This window comes from Bos indicus, chromosome 2, assembly GCF_029378745.1.
Source record: "Bos indicus isolate NIAB-ARS_2022 breed Sahiwal x Tharparkar chromosome 2, NIAB-ARS_B.indTharparkar_mat_pri_1.0, whole genome shotgun sequence".
In the NCBI taxonomy this organism is placed as follows: Eukaryota; Metazoa; Chordata; class Mammalia; order Artiodactyla; family Bovidae; genus Bos; species Bos indicus.
The window spans coordinates 23,773,027-23,797,121 of record NC_091761.1 but is presented as its reverse complement, the minus strand read 5'-3'; the positions used below and the strand labels follow the sequence as shown (position 1 = coordinate 23,797,121).

The following is a 24,095-nucleotide window of genomic DNA, read 5'->3' as shown; positions in this document are numbered from 1 at the left end:
AAAAAAAAAACTATTCTTTTAAAATGCAGAAGTAGGACATATGTATACAAAGTCAAAGAGTATAAACAAGGCTGACTACATAATTTGTGGGGCCCAGTGCAAAATAAATATGTAAGGTCTCTTTCCCCAGAGGAAAAAAAAGGGTACTAAAATATAAAGCTTTTTCCTTTCTTCTTTCTTCTTAATCTGAACTCATCATTTTTCTTGTTTACTCTATAATGTTGTTCTAAGTAAAGACAAATTTTGAATTTAAATTATTAGCACAGATATACTCTTTATCTTCCTGCAGTGCAGTGCTAGAAAAGCAACACTAAGAATATTTAACTTGTATGTGGAATTAGTGAAATTACACAGTTAGTGTTTCCTAGTTCATACATGCATAGGTGTTTCATTTTTTAACCAGAAGAGTGGAAACCATGCACAAAGCTGACTCAGCCGTTTTCATTTCTTCAGTTGATGCACACACCTTCTGCCCACATTTGCCCCCTTTAGCTTACGGATAAGTAAGGGAAGACTGAAAGGAAAAGGACTGAGTTGTCCTAGCTTTCCTTTCTCCTCTTCATTATTTTCAGTGTAAGTGGCTGGCTAATCTAGGGAAGTAACACGAATAAGGAAGGCTAAGATAGCATTCCTTTGTCAGTGCTTTGGCATTCTTACTTGTTCAGAGCAAGTCTGGTTATCCCAGAAAACTGGGACTCTGGCTGTAGCACCAGGATTTGCTCATTGGAAAATGTAACATGCTTACCTTGTACTTAGACTTATGTTGAACTCCCGGGCAGCAAGAGTCCGCCTCAATTCTGTCCTCGGGAGGCGTGGGAATGCTGTATGTAACAGGGCATCAGGGAACAGTAGGCATGCATACTGCACTGTCTCCTTCATCCACACACATGCCCCGCTGTCCCATTGGACTTCACTTACAAAGCACATGTTCAAAGACAAAATTATCAAGAACTTCAAGATGGTGACAGCAGAGCATTAAACTTTCCAGAGCCTGAGTGTGGGGCTCTATGCCAGCTCCCTCACAGTTCTCATACTCATGGAGCCAGCCCTGAGTATAGAAAGGCATGAAATAGAAAATAAGTTTCTTCCTTTTCCTTTCCCACGCACATTCCCAGCTCTTCTTACCAAAGGAAATCATCTTGTTTCTTTCTTTTTTTTTTTTTGTTTGTAAAATTAAATCACTGTCACCCTTTAAGCACTGCATTAAAAAATTCCAGCTTTTCTATAATCATGACATAATGCCCACTATGATATTCAGTGAAAATAAAATAAAGATGCTAACTCCTTGAAACCTACAGGAATGTGCCACATTCACTTTTGCCTCACTGACTTTTTTTTTTAATTTATTTTTTTACTGAAGGATAATTGCCTTACGAATTTCGTTGTTTTCTGTTAAACCTCAACATGAATCAGCTATGGGTTTACATATATCCCCTCCCTTTTGAACGTCCCTTCCATCTCCCGCCCCATTCCACCCCTCTAGATTGATACAGAGCCCCTGTTTGAGTTTCCTGAGCCATACAGCAAATTCCTGTTGGCCATCTATTTTACATATGGTAATGTAAGTTTCCATGTTACTCTTTCCATACATCTTACCCTCTCCTCATGTCTCCCCATGTCCATAAATCTGTTTTCTATATCTGTTTCTTCATTGCTGCCCTGTAAATAAATTCTTCAGTACCATTTTTCTAGATTCCATATATATGCATTAGAATATAATATTTATCTTTTTCTTTCTGATTCACTTCACTCTGTATAATAGGTTCTAGGTTTATCCACCTCATCAGAACGGACTCAAATTTATTCCTTTTTATGGGTGAGTAATATTCCACTGTGAATGTGTACCACAACTTCTTTATCCATTCATCTGTCAATGGGCATCTAGGTTGCTTCCATGTTCTAGCTTTTGTAAATAGGGCTGCAATGAACAATGGGATACATGTGTCTTTTTCAATTTTGGTTTCCTCAGGGTATATGCCTCGGATTGGGAATGCTGGGTCATATGGTGGTTTTATTCCTAGTTTTTTAAGAAATCTCCATACCATCTTCCATAGTGGCTGTATCAAGTTACACTCCCACTAACAGTGCAGTACTCTTGTCCAGCGAATCCCATGGACGGAGGAGCCTGGTAGGCTGTGGTCCATGGGGTCACTAGGAGTCGGACACGACTGAGCGACTTCACTTTCACTTTTCACTTTCATGTTTTGGAGAAGGGAAATGGCAACCCACTCCAGTGTTCTTGCCTGGAGAATCCCAGGGATGGAGGAGCCTGGTGGGCTGCTGTCTATGGGGTCGCACAGAGTTGGACACGACTGAAGCAACTTAGCAGCAGCAGCAACAGTTCAGGAGTGTTCCCTTTTCTCCACACTGTCTCCAGCATTTATTGTTTGTAGACTTTTTGATGATGGCCATCCTGACTAGTGTGAGGTGATATCTCATTGTAGTTTTGAGGAAATCATCTTGTTTCTTCATGAACGTTTCAGATACTTAAAGCTGGACATAGCTATAGATAGGTAGATGCATACATGTGAAGTGGTAGATTAAATATGACCACAGATTCTTTGCAGCTTTTCCAATCTAGAGATGGAGTTTGCTTTTCTCCTTTTGAATCCAGACTGGGACTGAGATGTGCTCTGACCAATAGAATGCTAGGGGAGTGATTTGACTTTGCATGTTGGCCTGTACAGACCCTATAGTTTCAGGCTTGTGCTCTGGGAGTGTTTCCTCCCTTGTGCAGAGATGCCCAAAATGAAGAACCACGTAGTCCAGTCTAGTCATTTCAGCCCCACCAGCTGAGGCCCCGGAGAAGTGAGTCCATTTTACCTCATCCCTTCACCCCCACCCCAGCTGACTCCAACTACCTGAGTAAGCTCCAGTGATACCAACAGAAGAACCACCCAGAGAGCCCAACACAATTATAAGAAGTAAGTCATTGTTTTAAGCCATTAAATTTTGCAGTGGTTTGTAATGAGCAATAATGATATAATGATATATACATTAAAAACATTTAAATTTGCATACTTCCATAAACGGGATTACATCATTCACAGTGTCTATAGCTTGCTTTTTTCCACCGAGAGACCCTTCTGTCTCAGGCCATTCAGATTAACCACGTTATGCTTCAGAGTTTTCTACTGGCTGGATTATTCTAGTTATTTAACCTATCACCCTGTTGACAGACAGTTATGTTGGTTTGTGTTCTTATAAACAGTGCTGCAATGTCCGTGTGTATGGACATTCTTATACATATATCTGGATGTACTTTTGTGGGGTAAATACTTACCTGTGGAATTATATGGGCATTATGTGAAATTTAAAATCTGGTGAGTATTTTCTGATTATACTGCAGAAAATCTACACTAGTTTATACTCTTCTCAGTGTATAAGCATACTGTTTTACCATTTCTTCAACACTAATTTCAAAGTTTGAGAAATTTGCCAGGGAAAAAGATGGAATCTTAATATTATTTTGTTTCCTTAATCATGGGTGAGGGAAAGCATCTTCTTTTTTAGCATTTTATTTATTTTTAATTGAAGGATAATTGCTTTACATTATTGTGTTGGTTTCTGCCATACATCAACGTGAATCAGCCAGAGGTGTACATATGTCCCCTCCCTCTTGAGCTTCCCTCCCACCCCACCCTTCTAGGTCACCCAGGTTTGAGCTCCCTGAGTCATTCAGCAAATTCCCACTGGCTATCTGTTTTACGTATGCATTTGGTACAAGGTCTCTCGTTCTCTTTAAAGATCTGATACTTTTTGTGGAGTTGTAAAGTTGGAGTTAAAAATCTTGGATAAAGGGTTGAAGTAATTCTACTTTTGTTCCAGGATCTGATCATTCACAGGTGCTCAGTGCATTGCCCATTAGTCATTCCAATCTAGAAAAACAGGATCAAACCAAGTGTGGAAGACAGCAGAGGCAGCTTCAGAAACCTCAGAGGAAGGAGCATCTAAGACAGGGTGTATGGGGACTTACCTGGTGCTCCAGCAGTTAAGACTCCATGCTTCCACTACAGGAGGTGCAGGTCAAATCCCTGGTTGAGGAATGGAGATCCTGCATGCTGCATAGTGCAGCCAAAAAGAAAAAGTGATTTATAGAATATCATTTCTACATTGTTCCTCAAGCTGCAATCACATTCTGTCCTAATATGCAAGTTCATAAATGAATAGAGGGGACAGTTTTTCAGGTGGAAAGCACATGGCCTGGGTGTCAGACAGACTTGGGTCAAATGAGATTTTATCACTCCCTGGCTGTGTGATATTGAGCCAGAAATTTGCACCCCAGTTTTCTCACCTATTAATGAGATAAAACATAGCTTGTATTGTTGAGAGAGTCTGAGTGTCTAGTGCATAGGTAAACACTGAACAAAAGAATTTCATTAACTTTAGATATATAATTTGATTTACTATGTTTTATGAGCATAAATCATTAGAGTACATTCTCAGTGTCTGTGAGAAATTAAACATTGATAAATTGCTTTTTAAAAAACACACAATTCTATAATAATAAGATCTCTTAGCCATTGTCCATTTCTTCTTCTAAAGTCAAAGTCTCAGTGGCAGTGGAAGATTGGGTCATGAAAGAGTTAAGGCTAGAGAGGTTTTCATTGTTCTAAGGTTTCCATTTTCAGACTGGAGTGTGGGTTGGGTCTACAGCTGGAAAGCGAATGAGATTGAACATCCTTCTTCCAGCTTTCTCTGACCTTGAATGAGGGTGATCTTTCTGGCCATTCTAGACCTTCTGAACAGCAGTGAAAAATGGGGTAACTCCTGACTTATATTATGGAAATATACTCTCTGTGCAATTAAAGATGTCACACCTGGGTGTAGACTTGACTTATTTGAAAAACGAGAATTGATAAAGAGCAAACAATCTTGGCAACAAAACTTTTCCTAGTAGCTTTCTTCAGGTGCCCAAAACTGCTCATGTTTGGACATGTACGTCTGCATAAATAGGTGCAAAATATACTCACTTCTGCCTCCCGGCACTGAGTTCTGCACCAGAGTAACTGTTACTTCCAAGAGATATGCCAGAATAAGCTGAAAGGGGATGAGTCTCTGTGCTTTGAGGTTGGAGGTTTGGTGCTTTGAAACCACCAGACATCACCTGGACAAGGGGTCAGTGGAACGGGCCCTTGGTTGTATTAATAGCTCTTTGTCACATGATGCCTGAAATGTGACACCAGGGTAAACTCACAGCCCGTCTTCCTTTCTGATGGGGTGATTAGACATGCTGTGTTTGGGTGTTGCCGGGTAGTTGAGAATAACAACACTGCTTTGGTAGGAAGGGTATTGTCCCGAGGTGTGGCATCCTTCTGACTTCCTCCCCCACCCCCACCCCCAGGGGAGTGCTTCCTGCTTCCCATCTGAATGATGAGTCATGTGAAGAGCTTGAGGACGTGACACACGAGATCACTCAGGCCATAATTAGTTGAGTGGCATGTATGACAAATTGCTTTTGTGTGCACATATCTCATCCAGGTAGAGCCAGGAAATGCATGAAGGGCTGAAAATAGCTCATGGCTACATGGGAGTGTCTTTGATGCTCGTGCTTTCAACATCCACAAGTGTCGCATCAAAGCAGTCATGTTTCCTAGCATTCTCATTGCAGATCCAAAGATGCTGATGCTTTCTATTTCTTATGATTTCTGACAACCAGGAAACATTTTTAGAGTTAACACTGAGTGAGAGACTCATCAGGTGTTTGATGTATGCCTGAGATAGACCTAGGCATGAACTCCTGTGGCACAAAAAACCATGTGGCCAGGAGAACTGTCATGTGAGAGAACTCCATGGGTATGTAAGGAAGATGGCTCATGTGTATTAAACTGTGTCCTTCTAGAACTTGAGCATTAGCATTAATTATATGCCAAGAACCATGGTAAGTGCCTCTATGTATTATTTTGTCTAATCCTAACTCTGACAACCAGTCCATTCTGAAGGAGATCAGCCCTGGGATTTCTTTGGAAGGAATGATGCTAAAGCTGAAACTCCAGTACTTTGGCCACCTCATGCGAAGAGTTGACTCATTAGAAAAGACTCTGATGCTGGGAGGGATTGGGGGCAGGAGGAGAAGGGGACAACAGAGGATGAGATGGCTGGATGGCATCACTGACTCGATGGACGTGAGTCTGGGTGAACTCTGGGAGATGGTGATGAACAGGGAGGCCTGGCGTGCTGCGATTCATGGGGTCGCAAAAAGTCGGACACGACTGAGCAACTGAACTGAACTGAACTCTGACTTAATGAGGTAATAATAAACATAAGATTAGCTACATGCCTAATGTTTACTGTGAGTTTGTCAATATGCTAAGTAGGCATCATATATATTGTTGTCTCATTTAATCCTCCTAATAACCCTGGCCAGTAGGGATTATTAATCCATTTTATAAGTAAGAAGTCTGAGACTTGGAGAGATTAAGGAACTTGCCCAAGCTTGAATGGCTAGTACAGTGAAGAAGGTAGGAGTTAAGCTAGTCTTCTCTGACTTCACACCTCATGATTTGGGCTGTACTGTTTCTCTCTTACTGTCCTGTGATCAAACAATGTCAGCAACAAACCAACCAACCAGACAGACAAGCCAATAAACAAATAAACCAACCCCCCAAAAACACCCCAATTTCAACCCTGTTGCATGCAATATATGTAAGAAAAATACTTATATTTACTCAGCAGCGGCCTAAATATGGTGTAGTGTTTCATTCTCACTGACATTTATGAAGAAACTGGAATCTATAATATCAAGTTAAATTCAACAAATACGAAGTGGCTACTGTGCTGGTCATGCTTCTTATTAAGACCCTGAGGTGAAAAATCAAGAGATACTTCAGAAAAACCTAGAGATACTTTGTATAAGATATCTGTTTTTATTTTAGCCCTTCCTGTTATTTCCTACATACATATCATTGGAAGGTCTTCCTTCTGTTTTCCTGAGAGATGAGATATGTTTATGTCTCTGTAAAAATCATCATGTGAAAGACCATCCACCTCAGAAATGTCTTCCTCATTTCAACCTCAGCCTACTTTGTAGGGATCTCAAAGTCCTGGTTGGTCCATCGTACCAAGATGATCAAATAATCCAACCTCTAAATACACTGGGAAATTAGAGTGAAAGATAATCTACCATTTTCCACCTTTGTTTTGCCTGAAATGTGTTTTCATTCTAAAATGATCAATTTAGAGAAAATGAAGTAATATACCATTATATATCAGCTTTTGATTATTTGATTTACGACCAAAAGGAAGAATCCTAAGGCAGCTTTGTCTAAGGAATCTAATGCATAGTATAAAGCAAGTATTTAAACTTAAGGTCTTTCTGAACATGCTGGCGATGAGTACCATATTTAGTTTTTACTGCATGAAGTGAAGTGAAGTCGTTCAGTCGTGTCTGACTCTTTGCGACCCCGTAGACTGTAGCCCGCCAGGCTACTCTGTCCATGGGATTCTCCAGGCAATAATACTGGAGTGGGTTACCATTTCCTTCTCCAGGGGATCTTCCCGACCCAGGGATTGAACCTGGGTCTCCCGCCTTGGAGGCAGACACTTTAACCTCTGAGCCACCAGGGAAGATATGCCTTTTTTAATTTTATCATAGGGTTGGCTTTGTCTGGAGGTGATTCCGGAAGACTTTATATACACATTTTTAATATAATTTGGAGATACGGGGCACCCCAAATACTTTCTCTGCCCTAGGCATTTTGTTCACACTTGTACAAATTTATCTCAAGTCTAGAAAGGTATGTCACATTTACCAAACACCCAGTCATGGGGGAGAACCAGGGGAAAGAATTGCATGAAACACGCACGTATTGGAGAAAACCAAACCCAATTTACTTGTACCTAATGTTGTTCTTTACTGCACTTATTTTTTCTTAAGCACAAATTAACCACAGCTCTTGAATGTGGGCAAGAAAGAAGACTGTCTCTTAACCCCTACCCTGATCCCCACACACCAAGCAGAGAAAAGCCCCTTCCTTGTGTAGAGCTCCATGCCCCACCCTCAACTTAGCAGCAACAAACTGAGAATCTCCATTTATACTTTTACTTTTAACGAAAGAAATATACTGAGGATATTATTTGTGATAATTTAGAAAAATGGTTCAGCTTCCTTATAAAGCCAGGTCCTTAGTTTACTGACATTTTGGGCTTTAGTAGGAAACTTTATTTACTCATTCATAGAATATTACTGAATATTTAGTAGGGTCACATCATCGTTCAAATGACATCCAGAAAATATGACATATTAAGTCTTATATATACACACACACATATATATTTAAAAGTTTAAAAATACTAACATTAAAGGAGACAATGGATGGACCAAGAAATGATGAATAATGTCATATTTTCATCCTCTTAAGTGCTTAGAACCTACTTTTTGGGGGGTTTTGTTTTATCTGTAACTCAGAGTTTTTGTAAAGTCATACTTCCCCTACTGAAATCATTGAGCATGAGAAGAATTCTGTTCAGATTATCCTTGGGTCCAAATTACTCATTATATGTCTTCCGTTCCATTAAGCCTCTGTGTTTGCTTGCTTTTTGTTTCTGACTCTCTATTCCTATGAGAGCTGGTTCAGAGGTTCTGGGAAGGAGAGTATCTTCTTCTGTATCTCTAAAGAGTTTCCTCTAGGGAGGAAAGCTGTTCTCTTAACCGAGCGTGCAAGTCTGGAAGGCAGAGGAGCAAGTGGGCCCTCACCTTGTAGTGCAGATTAGCCTAATCAGCCTGGTTCATGTGTAGTAAGTACCCTGTGTCTACTTGATCTTTTGCACGATCCCTATTCTACCCATTTAATGATGAATCCTTTGGTTTTGGGGTCTTTTGTGCTGTTAGTTTTTGATATTTTTATTGTCCACTTTATCTTCTAGAATTCTGTGCAGTGTTGGAGTGGTCTATTTAGTAATTTCCAAGTCTCAAAGACTGAGTGGGAAATTCATAACCAGTGATTGTCACATCATAGGCACTTAAAGTTTATTAAATAAACAGTTGTAAACACAGATACATATTTTAATCAAAATAGTATTGTTCTTTTATAGGAAAGAAAATACAATGGAAAAACACCAAGTGAGGTAGCCCTCTCCTTCCACCTTAGGGCCTTTCTTGGAGAAACTGCCTTGAGATGTCCTGATGGCTCTAGTGCATCCCCCCATCTTTACAGTAGAGTAGATCCAGAAGCAGGTCCAAGGAGCTTATCAGGGTTTCCCCAAGGCCACCATGCTAGGCAGTGGCCCAGCCAAACCTGCTTTGGTATTTCCCCATTGCTTGCCTTAGAATACAAATACATACACAATTTTGTATGTAATTTTAGGCATGAACTTCATGAAGCCCATCCAGTGACAACCACGGAGGGTACATGATCCCCAATTTAAGAAGTCCTGATAACAGATCGTATTTGACAGGAAACATTCTGCCCATCTCTAAACCCTCCCGTATTCTAATTACGCTTGAGTAATTACACGACCATAGAACATGGATAGTTACTGCCACTTCTCAAAATTCCTGTATACAGTTTAATTATTAACAAAGCAACAGTTCCCAAAGAGACATATAAATCTACATACAAATCTACACCAACTTGGCTGAAAACACATGCACATACTCCTGAACTTAAACAGTTAATTTAAAAAGCATCTACTTTACTCAGTAGAAAAGCAGTTTAAAGTCTTGAAAAGTTTGAATTTCCTACTGCTACCTGATCCTCCATTTAAAGATAATTTTATTGTCTTTTTTCCTATTTTTTTAATATTAAACATGTGTCATGATATCATGTAAATACCTACTATGCGCATTTTACTCTGGAGACTAGAAAATTATCCATTGATATATATAGAGAGAGAGAAAGAGAGAGAGAGAGAGAGACCTCCTATTATGTGTAAGGTATTCTGATAAGTGATAGGGAAGTGTTCTCAATAAACAGAGGCATGATCTTCTCTTTCAAGGAGAGTATGGTCCATTATGGTAGGTCTTTATTGAGTACTGTTAAAGCTTCTCTCTCTCAAGAGAGAGACAGAGATCATTTGGGGTGAGCTTAAGATCATGAACAAGGTAAGATCTGTACTGGGCTTTTGAAAGCCAGGTAGGATTTGAGAAAGCCAAAAAGAAGGGGAGGGCATTTTAGTCTATTCCAGTTACCTATTGCTACATAACAAACCACCCCAACATAGTCACTTAAAACAATCATACTCTTCTTTTGCTCATGAATCTGCAACTTGGATCAAGCATAGTGGGTAGCTGGGCAGGGAGATGGGAGAGAACAGTTTGTTTCTGCTCCATGTAGGATCATCCAGGGCAATTCAGAGGATGGTTGGGGGCTGGAATCAACTGAAGACTGCATGTCTATGAGCTGATGCTGGTTTGTCATCTGGGATGAACTGGCACTTATGACCAGAGCGCCTACACATGGCCTTTCCACATGTCTGCTTGGCTCCCTCTTAGCATGAAGGCTGGGTAACAAGAGCTAGTATCCCAAGAGAGCCAGGCAGAAGTGCTTTCAGTTTGATGACCTACCTTAAGTCATCCATTGCCACTTTGGTCATAGTTACAAATGCACCCAGATTCAAGTAGAGGGCATGTAGACTCAGCCTTTGACACATTAAAGTCGCAGTATGGGAAGAGTAAATGGTATGGAGATACTGTGGTGACTGTTTTGTAGAACAGTCTGCACCCAGCTCATGGCAATATATAGGGCTAAAGTTGCAGAGGTGGTTAAGTTAAAGGCATTTGAGGGTTATTTTGGGTGGAAGCAGAGAATTTGTGGATAGGAATGTGGGCAAGACTCTAAGCCAGTCTGGAATCTGGACTTGATCCCTTGGACACTGATGAGTCTTTAGAGTTTTGATGTCAACACAGTGATTATAAATGAGAAAGATCTGACAGAAAAAAAGTGCAGGATAGTTTGAGAGGGAGGCTGGAGGTTGTATGTGAACTGGGAATTTACGACAGTGGGCTCGCATGCCAGGATAAGCCTTACAAGGGTGACTGAAGACTAGAAAAAGGTGACAGGTATGAGAGGCATGGCCATGGAATATAGGATGGAAAATATAATTAGATAAGAGGAGTAAGGGCAAAGAATAAGATGGGTCATGTCACTCTTTTGAGCTAAGTAAAAATGTAGACTCAACTCTCAAGGACAGGAGGTCACTTTTTGTCTCTATTTATCCCACTTAGCATGATTGCATTGCTGGCTTTTCATGTGTTTGAGATTGTGGCTCTGAATACCCATTTTATAGATGATAATACTGATGCTCAGAAAGTTACACAAGGCTCCCACAGCAGGATCTATTTCCTGGCCAAAACATTGAGACCTTCTCTGTGACCACCAGATTGATCTCAAAATAGATACACATGAAATGTTTGCAGAAACAGACCTTGCTCTGATACCAACTGGTTGGTTAGCTTATCTCTGATGGCTGCTAGTATTTTTGCCATTAGCTTGTAAATCCTTTTCAGTCAGGGTCAGTGTGGCATCTTTAGATTTAATGCAGTTGGTATAAACGTAAGGCAGAAGCTTTCATGCACACTCCTCAAGGTAGGCTGTATCTTACAGTTGGTCATTGTGCACTGCCGGGACCGTCAGGTGCCCTGGGAGCCTCGGAGCAGGCACAGTCTACCAAGGCCTGAGTGCCGGTGGCCTCGCTCTGTCCTCTCCAGGAAACCTCATGCTAATGACCTGACCTGGAGCAGAGTCTGGGTTAAATCTCTTACACCTGTAGATGGTTTTCAGGTGCCACCTGGGAGTGTGGGTCCTAGTGGGGATGGACACTCAGGCAGTAAGGACAGGCTTCCATTGCTGGTTTGTCCACTGTGTGGGCAAGCTCTGCTCAACATAGGAGGGAAAATTACTCCTGGGTTTCTGACCTCCTCTCATGCGCTTCCTTCGTCTCCTCCTCCTCACCGTGAATCAGCTGTGTGCTTCTCAAGCATGAGATTCAATTACTTTTATTGTTGGGTTTGGCTGTGATTATCTTTAATGGTCAGAAAATTATCCAGTGTCTAAAAAACACAATTTAAACATTCAGCCACAGTGTGTTCCTGTGATTTTGGGCTGGCAGTAAGGATTTCTTCTGAGGAGGTCTTTTAGACATTTGGCATTTAGTACTTGCTCTCCAAACACTGTTTCACAACTGGAAACCTGAAAGGTTTTTTTTTCTAGTTCATTCAATACCAGGCATATTTTAAGCAATTCTAAAATGAGAGTATCAGTTTAATGTCATCTTTGAGGTAGAAAATATTTTACAGCTCAACATTCTTACTTCCTATGCACAGCAATCAAATACATGAATCCTGAGCATGTTCAGACCCTGGTTCTAGCTCTAAATCAGTGGGCATCTATGGGCAACTGACTAAATTCTTTAGCAACTGTCTTCCCATTGGGGAAAAAGGAAAGAATGTTTTAATACACCCTTCAGATTGTCTGATAGAAATCCTGCTGCTGCTAAGTGGCTTCAGTTGTGTCTGACTCTGTGCGACCCCATAGACAGCAGCCCACCAGGCTCCCCTGTCCCTGGGATTCTCCAGGCAAGAACACTGGAGTGGGTTGCCATTTCCTTCTCCAATGCATGAAAGTGAAGCATGAAAGTGAAGTTGCTCAGTCGTGGCCAACTCTTAGCGGCCCCATGGACTGCAGCCTACCAGGCTTCTGCGTCCATGGGATTTTCCAGGCAAGAGTACTGGAGTGAGGTGCCGTTGCCTTCTCCGGATAGAAATCCTAAGGCCAATGATATTGGTGAAAGAAGTAATCCAGGAATTATCATTGATCCCAGCGACCTAGGACATTTTCCATAGGAACCACATGGAAGTGATTCCAGGAGAGGCGGGCTTTTGGGTTCTGTGGAAACAGGCAGCCCTAGAGCCTTGTGGACCTGCAGAATTTTTGACTGAGCAGCAGGTATTTCATAATACGGTATGGTTAAATTCATGCCAGGAGGAGTCACTGCCTCCTACACTTTCAGGGAGTCAGGAAGCCTCAGGAGCAACACTTAATGACATGGTCTGACAGCTTGGGAACGTCCCTTCCTGTGTTGTTTTGAATGATGCCAGCCAGTTTCAACTGGGCAGGATTAAAATGCAAACCAAGCCCAGGTTTTTTTGTTTTTTTTTTTTTTAATTAATATCTGATGTTTGCCAACCAGGAAAAAATGAGGAGAGCATGCAGCAAACAAATTGCTGAGAGCTATGTTGTCACCTGGACTAAGACATCCTGACACGAGGCGGCTGGGGACAGCAGCTGGCCCCTCTGTGGCTACTGGGGAATGCATTTGGCAGATGGAAAGGAAATGTGAAAATGTTCCTCAAACATGGCCTTTAAAAAAAAGGAGATGTATACCTGTGGCGGATCCATTTCGATATATGGCAAAACTAATACAATATTGTAAAGTTTAAAAATTAAATTAAAAAAATTTGAGGTAAAATACACATACATGAAACTTACCGCTTTAGCTATTTGAAGGTGCAATTCAGTGGCATTAAGTACATTTATAATATTTTGCAACCATCACCACTATGTAGTTCCAGAACTGATTCAACACCTCATAAGGAAAGCATTCCCATTAAGCAGTCACTTCCCATCCCACTCCCTCCAGTCCTGGAACCACTAATCTGCTTTGTGTCTGCAAGCAGACTTTTTAGGAAGGGGGATGGAAGGCCCTGAAGGTGGGAATGAGCAGATGGGGTGGGGGTTCTTTCAAATCTGGGCTTTTTTGTTTTCGCAAACATGTAGCAGCCCCTTCATACCAGCATGAATATAAATGTATAACTTATGACTCCTCTTATAAAACTTTTAAACAACTTTGAGGTATATTTTAAATATCATAAAATCCACCCATTTCAAGTATACAATTCAGTTTGTGTCCAGGGTGGTACAGCTGTCACCGTAGTCCAGTTTTAGAACAGTTTTATCCTTCTGGTAAGAACCCTCATACCTAGTTATAGTTCGTCTCATTCTACCCCCAGCCCCAGGCACCACTGGTCTACTTTCTCTCTCTCAAATTGCCTTTTCTGGATGTTTCTTATCAGGGGTACCAGATACCATGTGGTCTCTGTGTCTGGCTACTTGCCCTGAGAGTGAAGCTTTTGAAATTCATCCAAGGTGTAGTATGTGTCAGGAGTTCTTTTTTCTTGCCAAATAATATTTCATTGACTGGATATACACATCATATCTATCCATTCCACCTGCACACATTGCATGGGCCCAGCACACTTCCTCTGTGCAGATATTTTAAAATAAGTCTTTTATCTATACATTCTAGAGGGGCGGATTATCAGATGACCTCTGAGATCCTCACTAGCCAAGATTCTGTCCCCAGATGTCCCAGGGGCAGGTCCAGATTCTTAAATCATTCATTTATTCAGCAAACACTTCTTGAGCCCTCACAGCACACCAAGCCCCCAGCACTCTTGGAATTTCTGCTCTAACTCGAGAGACAAAGCTCTTTCATGTCAGGCACTGCTCCCCTTCTGGTGGGTTGGAGGGGTGGACACGTTCCAATGGGACTGAGGTTCAGTCACAGGCGGTTCCCTCTGTCCCCTCCCCTGACTGTCTTGCTCCTCAGATGCGAGAATTCCATCCTCTTTCCAGCACACTATTTTGTAATTCTTGTTTGTGTGTGTTGCCTGTCTGTGGAATATGGGCAGCTTGAGAACAGCGACGATGTCTTGCTCTGTGCTCTGAGCACAGTGTAGGGCCCGACATGTTGACAGTGAAAGAGAGAAAGTGAAGTCGCTCAGTCGTGTTCAACTCTTTGAGACCCCATGGACTGTAGCCTACCAGGCTCCTCTGTCCATGGAATTTTCCAGGCAAGAGTGGGTTGCCATTTCCTTCTCCAGGGGATCTTCCCCACCCAGGGATCGAACCCGTGTCTCCCGCATTGCAGGCAGACACTTTACCATCTGCGCCACCAGGGAAGCCATGTTGACAGTGCCTGGTGGTTATTGGATGAATGAATCCCGCTTTGGCCAGGGGTGGGATCAGATAGGAGGAGAGGCCTCAGGTCAGTTCATGGCTGCCTCTCCAGAGAGAAGGCACAAGTCCAGAAGAGAAAATGGAGTCATCTGGAGTTCTCTCTGCTCCTTGGAACACAGGGTTGACACCAACTTCTTCCCACGGTCGTGAGTATTATAATAGTATACCTAGGGTCCCCCTGAGGGCAGACTCTTTAGCGAGACCGTGTGAAAATGGCCTTGTGTGGCAGGTGACTGGATCCAGGTGCCAGAGGCGGTGACTTAGAATGACTTCTCCAGGGCCCTCCCTGCTGTGCCTGGCCACCACCCGCTCCTACTCGTAGCTTCTTCCTTGACGATTGCCCTGGGTCACCCGGCCTGACCGGAAAGCCAGGAGCGGAGAGGACGGGACTCAGCTTGTGTGTTCCTGAGGAGCACTGGGCTGGAAGAGTGAAGACCCAGGAGGCTAAACCAGGAGAGGTGCTCCATGTGGAGAAGAAAACAGGTGGTTCTTTGAGGGCTTTTCTGCTTGCCAGTGCTGGTGGCTGGGGTCTAATCAGAGTCCCATTACAGATACTGGGACAAAGCATTAAAGAGAGAAGTGATGTACTTATGTCTAGTCTCAGAGAAGACTTGAAGCTTTCAAAATAGTCTGTAATTATTATATTGTTCTGTAGGAGCAAATACACAAGTATAATCTACTTTAATAGGATCATGCTTTAGCCTTGTCCATCTCAGGATAGTTCTGGAGATTTTCCTCCCTCTCTGGGCACCATTATTTCGATATTTATCGACTGGGGCCCATTGGTTTGCTCCATCGTACACATGTATGTTTGGTTGGTGGCTAGCATAGCTGTGGAGGCTCTCCTATGGGTCACCATGTTCCCCTAACCCCTAGGAAGAACTCTTAATCCGTGTGGGCTACAGTCTGCTGGTTTCCCTTTCTTAATGGTAGAAAAAATTTGAGATGCTAGTTGGAGAGAAATTACCTTTGGTTTGGATTGGTTCTAATTTTGCTTAGCATCCTTACCATTTAAAATACATTAGTGCTTGAGGCACCCCAAATGCATTATATCAATACTAAATTCATGCACAGAAATATTTCTCTTTGAGCTTGTTCCAATGAGAATACAGTTATACCTGGTCCTAATCTGGTGAATCAAAAAGCAGAGCGTACGTTAGTTTTTTTCCCTTCTTGGCGCTTTGCCTTTTAATTCACACAGGATGCCTTCTGTTGGGTTAGTAGTTTCATTTTAGTATAGAAATCAAGTTTAATTAAAGCTTACTTGCCATTTAAAGTAATAATTTGTTTGACTTAGCATTCTTAATTACCCCAAGTAAATTGCCTATAGAGGCTCACCTAATTCATTTGTTTGCTCAAATTATTACTGTCATTTGCATATTTTGAACGACACCACTTTAATGAAACACCAGGGTGGAGTCAGGGCAGATGATACTTTCTGTGGCAAATGCTAAGGAGATGATCTTTCTGCCCTAGTCTGTTTGTTCAGCTGGAAGGTTTTTATTATCCTACTGAATTTTCACAAAAGATCAAAGTTTTTAAAAGCTTTTGTGTTGGAAAATCATTAGTAATGAAGTGTCTAGGAGGGGGCAAGTAGCAGTATAATAAATGTGAGTAGCATTCGTGTCTAGCCAGGGACTGCTACTTATGTATCCTCATTTAGCTTCTTACAATGCACATAGGTATTCATCTCCTTAATCCCAAGATGTATTCTTGCAGATGTGAGGGTACACGTAAAGGAATCATATTTCTAATGTATTTGAGGAACTTACAATAATTTGTTGGAAAGCTTCTCTGCTATTAGTGGAAAAAATGTGATGTTGAATCCAGGCAACAGTTTTATTATTCTGTGATTATTGTAGCCAGAAATCAATGTTAATAAATAACCACCTCTAGGAGAGGTTTTAGAGAACTTGTCTTGATAAATAGTAAGAAATATTTCTTATAGCCTATCCATTATTTTAGATCTTACATACGGATTTTTATGTATGTAAAAGCCATGAGTGCTCTCGTGACTGTTCTTTGGGAGTTTTTCTTTTTTTTTTTTAGTGGAGAGGAATGAGGGATACCTTTATGATTCTGGACAGGTTTGCAAGGCAATTTGATTAAATCAGTCTCAGATTTATTGATTCTAAGTAATTCCAGAACCTAATCATTGGTTTACCTATTAAACTTTAGAAACTGATTTATAACTCCCACTATAGAGGGGAAAAAAAACAATATGATAGATCATAGTAGTACACATTGCATTAATTTAAATTTCTCCAGGTTTCCTATTGCCTGACCAAAATGTGGAAAACATTCTAACATGAGACCTTCATTAGTGTGAATTATATACTAAAAGCATCTCTGAGTGATGTGGCCAGAAAGCACATCTCGAATAGGAAACCTTCCCTCTTCTGTACTAATGGATTATTTGTAGAGAAAGTGTATCTGCATCTTATGGAACACTAGTAATGAGAGTAAATGAATAACAGAGTCACTTTTTGGTGTTTGCAGTCCAGGTTGAAGGTCTGTGATAAAGGCAGGAAGATGACTCTCTTCCGCTCCTTGTCAAACCTACATTCTAGTATATACTCTGTTTATGAAGGCATATCCCCTGGTCCAGCACCAATAGGACCTTTTAGACCCTTTCTCCATCATCGTAAAAAGGATGCTACCCGGGGGCTCAAGAGACCTGCTGTGTTCACTTAGTAACCCTGCAATCTTGAGCAAAAAAGTTATGTCTGTAGACTTCTGTTTCCTTACCTGGAGAGTGGTTGGTTGTCTGTGGATGAATTAAACATTTTCTAAGGTCATTCTGCTTACAATTCTGTACCTCTTGAGATGATGGGTTGTCTCTGATCTGGATTCGTCTCCATGATCTCCACGCATGCAGGGGTAGGAGTAGGGGAAACCAGTTCCTGGATTGGTTCAGAAGTCAGAAAGCGTGAATTAGGGTGAAGTGGGCTCGCAGGGGCATCAGGACCTTCACTGTCTCAGTGCTGTCTATTCTAATGAGCCTACCTGAGAAGACAGACTGGAACTTTGACCTGACCGGGGTTTTTAATTCATCCCCATCAAGTGCGATGCTGGGAGGGATTTTAGGGGCAAAAACATCTGGAATATGCTCTTGATGTCTAAAATAAAACTACCTTTGTTTAAAGAACACAAAGGAAGGGTCCTTTTCATCTTACTTGACTTAGGAAACAAATACTCTAGTGTTGATGCATTTTTTGCTTCTGTAAGGAATTTATTTTTTTAATTACAAAGTAAAAATATCAATATTTTTAAAAATTCAAACTATGCCAAAGATATTAAGTAAAAAATTAAAGTCCTTTCTGCTCCTACTATCTAGGGCTCTCTACTACTAATTAACACTTCTATTTGGGTATTTCCAGAAATTTTTCTATGTACATCGCAATGCAGTTATCATATTTGCATATATTTTTTGCATTGAAAATTATGTTATAGTGTAAATATACTATTATACAAACTGCCTTTTTTTCACTTCAAGTCTTTCATGGATATTCTTCCAGGAGAGTACTTACATAGGTCACAGCAAGTTATTTGCTCATTAGACACAACTGGATTAGTTTATATAATTTTATACACATAATAGATCACATATAAAATTGTAACTCTGTAGACAGTAACAAACTGTAACAAACAGTCTGACCTCCATAACAAACTTCATCTTCCTATTTTAGGAATGCCAGGACTGATCATTCTCTAGGCCTCCCAAGTATTATTTGCCCTGAACCCTTTCATAACCTTGGAGAAGGAAATGGCAACCCACTCCAGTATTCTTGCCTGGAGAATTCTATGGACGAGGAGCCTGGTGGGCTACAGTCCACGAGGTCGCAAACAGTCGGACACAACTGAGTGACTAACATTTTCACAACCTGGACCACCGACCAAAGATAATCTTTTTCCTTAAAGTAGCCTCTCTTTTAGCTATTCTGACAAATTAATCTGTACTTGTTGTCAATAAGCTAATATGTAACACTCCCAGATTTTATATTTAGATGTATTTAAAAATTTTTTTTAATGCATATAGTGCTTACTAGGTGTCAGGCACAGTTCTGAATTTAAAATTTAAATTCATTTGATTCTGATAACAACTTTATGAGATAGGTACTATTCACTAATTTCAGATTTCTTAACAATTTTTCTATGAGGGCTTCCCTGGTGGCTCAGCAGGTAAAGAATCTGCCTGCAGTGCAGGAGATGCAGGAGACTTGGGTTCTATTCCTGGGTCAGGAAGAACCCTGGGTTGGGAAGATCCCCTGAGGAGGAAATAGCAACCCACTCCAGTATTCTTGCCCGGGAAATCCTGTGAACAGAGGAGCCTGATGGGCTACAAAGGGTCAAAATCAATTAGACACGACTAGAAACAATTGTGTTATCTGCAAACAGTGGAAGCTTTCGTTGTCTAAGAAATTTTTTGCCTGATATAGACTTCTAGCTTGACAGTTTTTTCCCGTTGGTGCTTTAAAGGTTTCACTATGTTATCTTCTAGCTTCCATTACTTGTGATGAGAAATTAGTATTGTTTTCTCCTGTTTATGGCATTTTTCCCGGGTTGCTTTCAAGATTTTCTCTTTATCTTTGAATTTAAGCAGTTTGAATATGATGTCCCTTGGCATGATTTTTTACTTTGTTTTGTTCTTTATTTATTCTATTTGAAGATTACAAGAATTTTTGAATTTGCAAACTTATGCTGTGTTTTAAACCAAATTTTGGAAAAATTGGATTATTTCTCCAAATTTTTTTTCTTGCCCATTCTTTCCTCTCCAATTTTTCTGGAATTTCAGTTAGAACATGAGGTTTTTTTCATTTTTAAAGTTTTTTTTCCACTTCAGATTGGATAATCTATATTTTTCTGTCTTCAAGTTCACTAATACTTATTACTTTCCTCTGTTTGTTAGGACTAGCCAGTGAAATTTTTTTCAGATATTGTATCTTTTAGTTATCAAATTTCCAATTGGTTCTTTTGTTTTTTGTAATTTACTTTTCTCTGCTGTGAATTTAAAAACATCCTTTAGCACGGTTATAATAACAGATTTAAACTCTGTTTGCTAATTCTAATATCTTCAACATCTCAGAGTTGGTCTCTATGAATTACCATTTCTTTTAAGGACAAGTTACATTTTTCTGATTCTTTGCATAACTAGTAATTTTGGAATGTACTGTGGATACTATGAGTGGAATGTTATAGAGCTTCTGAATTTGGTTATATACCCATCAAGAATACTAAATTTTTTATTTTAACAGGTAATTAACTTGATGGAACTTGAATTCCAAATTCCAAATATGTCTTCCCTGTGACAGAGAGTAGCAGAATCTGGTTGGTTCTTTTCACCTTAGCTGGACTGCTTGAAATCTGTTCCACATATATCTAGTATTGGCATCAGCTGTAAATTTTATCAGATTTTATATATTGAGTTTGGAGCTTCCTTTTCTCTCTGTATTTCCTCCTTCATTTTGTCAGCTTCTGTCTTCTCTCTGAACTCTATCCTCTGATTCTCCAACCAGTAAGATGGCAAGTTCTACCTGAGATATAGCGACTCTGCAGAACTGACCAACTGGGCCCGCCCTTAGTTGTAAACCAGTTTTTAAAAATGGGTAATTTATGGAGAACTGTTCTTCCAAGTGTCAGCCTCCCATGAGTTTCTGCCTGCTCGTGGTCACTCTCCAGTGCCTTCAAATAGTAGTTGTTTTTAATATTTTATTTGGAGTTTATAATTGTTATAAACTGAGGTGTTACATACATGACCAGAAGCAGAACTCTCATTATCCCACTTTACAGATAAATTTAACACACCCATGCTACAATAAGTTTAAGTATCTTACCTAAGATCATACAGCTGGTAAATGGCAGAGTTGTGAGTTGAACACAGTAATTTGGTTTCAGAGTCTTAGAATTTCTTCCAAGGGAGGTTTTAATGGTATAAATTATTTGAACAGTGGTGAGAAGAATAGCACATATTGTGGGATTCATGGGCCTTGTGGTGTCAATTCCTAACACACTGGACTATGTCAAGGCTTCCTTAGTGGATGCTTCATATGTCTTTGGGACTTTACATTATTTTATGTATGAACATACATACAAATTGCATGAAAGGATCATGTTGCTCTTGGTTAACTGCAAAGTAGATCTTCAAGTTATGAAAAAGCCCATATTTTCATGGTTCTGTGTTGTTGGGCTCCTTGGCCATCTTATTTAGAAACTGATGAAGTTTATAGTTGTTTTGTGATGAAAATAAAGAGAACTTTTGAAAGAAAGTAATATCAACAGTAATATAATGAAAATCTAGGAATTATTTAGGAAGAATCCCATAAACACAGTCATGGAATAGCTGATTTTAAAAAACGTAAGTCTAATTTAGCTCATGTGAGCCACAGACCTTGGAAGCCTAAGAATACCAAGCTTGAGCAATACTTATTTTGGAGTTTCTTCTTAATTGTTTCTCCTTTTCTCCTGTAGCCTGTCAGTTTCAGTTAACATTCATCCAATGTTTAATTTCATCTTATTGTTTTTACTCTTGATTTTATCTTCACTTTGCATGTTTGAGTCTGACTTGCTTCATATTGATTTTGTCATAGTTTATAAGCTGATATGGAACTAATAAGATCTTATTCATGTATGTTACTTTCAAACTAAAAGAAAAGGTCCATATGTTTGCTTTTGGAATTCTCTCAGCATCCCGTACTGGTGCTCGGATACCATGCTCAGAGCTGACTGGCCAGTAAAGAGCAGGGGTTCAATACTTGATTGATTCATGGTTCTGAATCCCAGCCAGTCAGTTCTGGGAAGGTGGGCTTATCTTCCGAGTGAAGTAAAACTGAGTCCTTGAAGGCTGTGATAAAGATTTTGGCTTTCATCCTAAGAATAACGGGAAGCTATGCAGAGTTTTAAATGACTGAGTGACAAGCCCAAATTTAAAATTTTAAATAATTACCCTGGATGTTTGTGGAGAAGTTCAATATAAACCAGTTCTAGAGTGTAGAAATTCATATAAATGTGAAAATTTTAACCCAGAGATACAATCTAGAATTGATACTCTGGATAGTCTTCAAGGAACCCTCCTGAGTGTGCTGTCTTGACTGCAACTCTGAAAAGAGCTGGGAAGCAGAAAGTTCGAGATTAAAAAATTTTTTGAAGGGGTTGGAGGGGACAAAAGGGCCCAGAATATGAGTATTTTGCGTTTCTGACAACAGACATAGTTTTAATAATGAAAAATTGAAGCAATGCAATTACCAAGGAACCTGAGAATTTAATATTCTAAATCTATGAAAAGTGGCAAGTCTATATGATATGTCTGTGTCATAGTTTATTAATTTTCAAAAGCAAAATTAAAGATGCAGTATACATGTTTAAAATTATTAAAACAATGTTTTAACAAAATACCCCAAAATAAAGATGAAACTTACTATAGTTACCCACAAATGCTGCTGCCTAACAGCTGTTGAAGAAGTTTTGTTGCTTCAAATGTGAAAACAAGCCTGGTAGTATTCCAGTAGTTGTTGGAAACCTGAGTTAAAAGCACTGAGGTGCTGCTGAGATGTCAGCATTTTCAAGAGATCAAAAACCTTCCTATGAAAATTTATTGATATGTTTCCTCTTCCCAAACATTTGTGGAGCTGGAGAAAATTTTAAATGTATCTTACAGGAACTGACAACTCGTGAATTACATAGAGCATTGTGCTCCTGCTTCAGCTAGTTTGTTGATAGAAAGTTATAACAAGGTTAATAATTTGTTTGATTTTTTTCCCTTCCATTTTTTATAGGACTTCATGCTTCTTGTGTTCAACTTGCTAAATCATAGCACTCATATTCCACATTAAATTGAACGTTGAAGCATGTATAAAATAAACATTAGTGGGGAAAGGAAGAGATTTCTCAGGGGCAAAAAAAGGCATCGAAAGGTGTGCTGCACCCTGGGCAGTAAGTGGGGGATCAAGTTACTCTGTTGTTGTAAATAGTGTCGATTCTGTATTCTAGACTGAAAAACCAGCAAATGACAGCTTTCTCTAGTAAGTCCTGAGGCCATCGGCCCCGTTTTAGAGAATAAGTCATAAGTAAGCCTCTGAACTAAGACAGTCTCGCTGGTCCTCTCCTTTTGCAATTGTCTTCCAGTCTCAATGGGATACTGAAGAGAAGGCTCCATAGAATAAACAGTGGAATCCTTGTCCGGGAATGACTGCCTGGCAGTTGTTTCATGGAAAACAGGGAGGGGTGGGGGACAACAACCCTTTTCTGTTCACTGGCTCTTTAATTTAGATTACCAATGATAAAGCCCGGGCTACGGCTCAAGAAAGGTAGGATGCAGACGCAGGAACATTAGTGCTAATATGCTGCAGAAAGACGAGATAAATCAGCCCAGCTCTCATACATCACTGAGGGAGAAGCTGATTGCAACTTGACCATGTGCCTGAGTAGTCCCCTCAGTGAGAAGAGCAGAGCATGGATTAAAAAAATCTAGAATGTACCTTTAGGGGCTCCTGCTGAGCTGGACCTGGGAGGAGAGTCTGTTGTAAGTTTCAGCTTGTTTTATCCACGTATTTGCCAGTGTGTTCCCACGCAGGGAGCTTGTTTCTCTTTCTCTGTTTTCATGGAAGCCTCAAGCATGTTTATTTACAGTCCTAGACTTCATTTTGTATAAATGGAATACCAACCTAATAAAGTTCTTAACAGAGAACAGTTAAGCCCAGGGTTTATCCAGAAGAGAAATGTGAAAAAGTGATGTGATCATTACTGTCTATAGCAAGCCTGTGGGTGAGTTTTTGGGGTTTTGGTTTTGGTTTTGTGGGGAGGTGAGGGCTAGAGGGATAGATTTTAAACTGAAAACTCAGTTCTTTTGCCATTCATTTGAAAAGACGGATTGGTAACCCAGCTTTTTACTCCTCCTGTGGTCTTTTGTTTTGAATAACTGTTTGAATATGTAAACCAGACTGCTTGAAACGCATTATATTTTTATGACTGGGATGTTTGTATTGTTTCATATCTGTTATTAGACAAAATAATCATAAAGGGTGTTTTCTATGGACCTTTTTATATTCCAAAATTAAGTACAGATGGTAATTTCCAGCAGTTTTAAAAATTTGTCAATTATTTAATTTAGCATCACTTAAGCATCTGCACAGGGAGAAAGCT

The 24,095-nt window shown here is 40.1% G+C and overlaps 1 protein-coding gene and 1 long non-coding RNA gene across 6 annotated transcripts in view; one reads left to right on the top strand and one right to left on the bottom strand.

Moving 5' to 3' along the window:
• Window positions 1–24,095, top strand: part of RAPGEF4 (Rap guanine nucleotide exchange factor 4) — a 333,429-nt gene that overhangs the window by 100,436 nt on the left and 208,898 nt on the right. The window contains exon 1 of one of the 5 annotated variants that reach the window (XM_070803239.1): window positions 19,987–23,475. The exons of 3 other annotated variants lie outside the window; for them this stretch is intronic. The gene's annotated coding sequence lies outside the window, so the exon portion shown is untranslated. Of the gene's footprint in view, window positions 1–19,986; window positions 23,476–23,535; window positions 23,718–24,095 lie in introns of those variants that run through there. One more of the 5 variants, XM_070803244.1, reaches the window with a different exon arrangement.
• On the bottom strand, window positions 3,643–23,581 carry LOC139187236 (uncharacterized). The gene is made up of 3 exons (XR_011570805.1): window positions 23,432–23,581; window positions 17,706–17,860; window positions 3,643–4,061 (listed from the first exon to the last, which is right to left on the bottom strand). It is a non-coding gene; the product is annotated as an uncharacterized lncRNA (long non-coding RNA).